The following is a 3,968-nucleotide window of genomic DNA, read 5'->3' as shown; positions in this document are numbered from 1 at the left end:
TGGCTGTGTCCCTACTATCTCCTACAGCCAGTTTGAATGTGGTCGCCTCTAACCAGCATATAAAGGCACTCCAGAGACCTCTAGTGTTAATAGGCTTCTGTGGTTCATTGTGGGCCTCACCTTGAGTAAATCTGGGGCCATTTCACTATGTAGGACACTCACAAGATCGTCAAAATCGTGTGTTTCCTTTATGTACGTCTGTCTGTCACGTCGTCATTTGAGCACTGACACAGAGAATATGGTGAGACCGTACAGTATATTTTATAAGCATACTTTTCCATGAATCACATAGCAGGAAGAGACTTCAGAGCGACTAAAATAGGATAAAGTACCTTGGTAAAATTCCTCTCCCACCTTACTGCAATGAAAAACTGCATTCCTGATAAGAAGATATGAGTTCTCCATGGTCCTACATTGTGTTTGCTGACTTATTGAATGAACTTGAGGTGCATGTTGAATTCTGCACTGTTGACTATCCTTTCCCGCTGAATAAATGCAATGTGCCCATATATTAGGATTCATATTTGTATATCTATATAGAGTTACAGACAGACAGAGGGTTTTTATTCTGTGGTTTTTGAGTCTCTTGTGGCTATCCCTCTTTCTCCCTTCCCCCTCTCTGTTTTTCTCTCCTCTCTGTCTTTCTCTTTCGTCCTCTGTCTCTGTTTCTCTCACTCGCTCCCCCTCCCTCCCTCCCTCCCTCCTCCCTCTTTCTCTTGATCTCTCTCTCCTCCTCTCTCTCTTGCTCTCCCATGCCCCCCTCTTTTTCTCGCTCTCTTATGCTCTCTCTCTCTCTCCCTTCTCTTTCTCTCTTTCCTTCCATAGCTCTCTGTCTCACTCCCTCGCCCCCCTCTCTGTTCCTTTTATATCCTCCTTGCTGAATGCTCTTCTCCTCTCCTCCCTCAACTCTGTCTTTTCTCCTTTATATTCAGTCTTTTTTTTTTTTCAAGCTCTCCCCACACTCCTTTCTCCAATGTTGTCTCCAAGCAGAGCTACTTCATTGCTAATATTCTGTCTTTCCATTTAGTACCCCCACTACAAAATGGGGAGAGTAATCTTTTATTTAGGGTTTTTTGCTCTGGCCATTTCTGCATCCTGTCTTGAGGTTTCCGTAAGAATGATTTGTTGAGGGAATTTAAGACTTGATTTGTTTAAATTTTATAATACAAAAAAGGGAAAAACAAGCAAACATGGAAAGCATCAATATTGAATCAGAAATGCAGAAAATGCTGCAGATTCTTGTTTGTTTATTTGCTTGAAGTTGACAGTGATTCACCTATAGTCTACCTCGTCTAATCATGTATGCTTCTGCACATTTAAAGTTGCTCTCCCTCGCAGCAGCAGCGAGTGAGGCAATACTGATAAAGACTGTAGCTTTGTTTTTTTTTCAGTTTGTGTTCTCTGTCTGTGTGTCCAGTCTGTTCTTACTGACCTTAATGGAAGAAGCTGGAGGCGTGCAACTAGGGTGTGGCTGCTTTTATACACTTTTGCTATATACCATCTGCATTGCTTAGATTCATGCTGTGTGAGATTGTCTGTTCTGTGCTTATGAAAAAGCCTGCTGTGTTTTTTTTTTTCTTTTTTTTGTGAAAGCTTAATTACAGCAGCTAATCATGCTTGAGACTTACTATTATATCAGCATGCCGTGCAGAGGTGAGACTGATCCAGCACTGAAAATAACAGAAGGTGTGTGGGCTTGCTGCCTGAGACACAGGTCTGAGAGGAACGGCCAGCTAAAACATCAACATCAGTCCAATAACTCAAAGTTCAAAACACAGAGCAAACTGATTCCTCTCTTCTCTTCCTTGCTTCCTGATCATAAGAAAATCCTCACCTGTACACTGTAGCTATAACAACCCTATACAGAAACATACACAGCATCCCGTTTGCCTGACAGTGAAAGGATGTTGAATTATAGCCATCACCCAGCACAGCTTCTCACACACAGCCAGAGCAAACTCGGGCTGTGTGCAGCCTGTCACTGGGCTGGATGAAGAAACAACACTGACAATGTGAGCTCGCTAACATGCAGTAAGAGGAGTGGGGTGTATATATATGAGAGACTAACCTACGGCTGATGCACTTTCTCCACCATATTGTCATTTGCATTTGTCAGAATGTGTACTCACGCTTTTTTTTAACCAAAAAGAAAGAAAGAAAGAAAGAAATAAGGAAAGACAGAAAGAAAACAGAGTTGTCATCAATGAGTCCTTTGCAGTTTTATGATTCATTGAGCTTTTCTCAGGGGTAAAACAGACAGCTGATATCTGAATCTGCCCCCCCACCCCCCTCTTCTCTCTCTCTCTCTATCCGTCTTACTCTTTCTTTCTCTCTTCCTCACTCTCTACCTCTCTGACTTGCTCTCTTCCTCTTGTTGAAAAAAAAAAAAAGTTATAACTTTGACCTATATCACGTAGAGGATGTGACACTGCACTGCATGGTTGTCCTCCTGTAGATAAACAACACAAAACCAGGCCTGGGTTTGGAAATGGACAAGTAGTTTCTGGTATAAAAAAAAAAAAAGAAAGAAAATACAGCATAAGTCATATGGACACCCGTGTCAGAAGTGTGTTGTTTCTGGGCTGTGGGGAACTGAAAGCCCGTTGGTGTCAGTGTGTGTGTGTGTGTGTGTGTGTGTGTGTGTCTGTGCCTGTCCCTGATCTCAGACATCAGACAAATGCGCACACGCAACCACGCACAAACACACATTTGAAATCCCTGTTGAGGGTTAGTACACTTGAGAGCAGGGCAATGGCTTACTTCCCTCACACTCTCTTTCTCTCTGTCTCATATGTACATAGGAACCTGTAGAAATCTAAGAACTGAATGAAATTTTACGCTTATTATCTATCGCAGCCGTCTCCACTGTTAGCTTTCCGTGGCCCTACACACACAAATGTAGCCAAAGTAAATGGACAGGCAAGCAGGTTTTGCTGTTATGAAGATTCAGGCCTGGAAAGGAGCCAGTGTATTTCTTCCCCAAACTTTTGTTGTCTGTGTCTTTTTCATTTTCCCCATAGGCTAGTTCTGTGTTGTTTTATGTACGTGTCCCTTGTTGTTTCTTCCATGTGGTTTCTTTGTCTTTCAGCCTCTTATCTCTTTGTTTCTTCCCTTGCTCTCCTTCTATTTTCTCTCCCATTCTCTCCCTCGACTTCCTGCTATCTCTCCCCCTCACTCACACCCTCACTCAATCTCTTTCTCTTTCTGTCTCTCCCCCCTCCCTCGCGCTCACTCTCATTCCCTATCTCTCCCTCCTCCCCCTCCGCTCCCCTTTCTCTCTATCTTTCTCATTCTCGCAGCACTCCCAGCCGCTGATGATTGATCAAGGTTTTCAAGGTTTGCCCTTTCCTGTTATTTAGTAGGAAATGTTTATGCACAGTCCTCAGCCTCACAGTCACAATTGGCATGTGTCCACACAATGTTTGTCACGCTCGCCTGCACCTATAGATATATGTTTAAAACAACACCCCCCCCCCCTCCTGTTTACTAGTTAAAAGGTAAGGTAAGCTCTGGTATAATAGCATACCTGTCTAATTATCAGGATCATCTTCAGTGCCGACTACTTAAGCACACAACCTGTACTTAGCCCGCAGGTACTCTGCCGCACTGTTTCTCAACACAGCCTGAAAGAAATCTGGAAGTTCAATAGTTAATGTCTTCCCTTGCTGTTTTTCCTTTTCCTCACTCTCTCCGTCTCTCTATCTCCTTTCCTCTCTCCATTCCCTTTGCTCTCACCCCCCCTCCCCTCCTCCTCCTCCTCCTCTCCTTCATTCTGCCCCCCCCCCCCTTTTTTCTCTTTTCTCTTGCTGATGGACTCTTCTTTTTTATTTTCACACTCCACCATCCCCCTTTTTTTCTTCTCTCTTTTTCTCTCTCCTTCGTTCCTCCTGCCCCCCCCACCACAGCCCCCCCTCCTCCACTCTTCTCTTTCACTGCATTTTCTTTCAACCCTCCCTCTATCTCTCTTC

Source organism: Seriola lalandi, unplaced genomic scaffold, assembly GCF_002814215.2.
Source record: "Seriola lalandi dorsalis isolate HSWRI2012SDOR001 ecotype SW California unplaced genomic scaffold, Sedor1 jcf7180002054682, whole genome shotgun sequence".
In the NCBI taxonomy this organism is placed as follows: domain Eukaryota; kingdom Metazoa; phylum Chordata; class Actinopteri; order Carangiformes; family Carangidae; genus Seriola; species Seriola lalandi.
Note: the sequence above shows the minus strand (reverse complement) of the source record.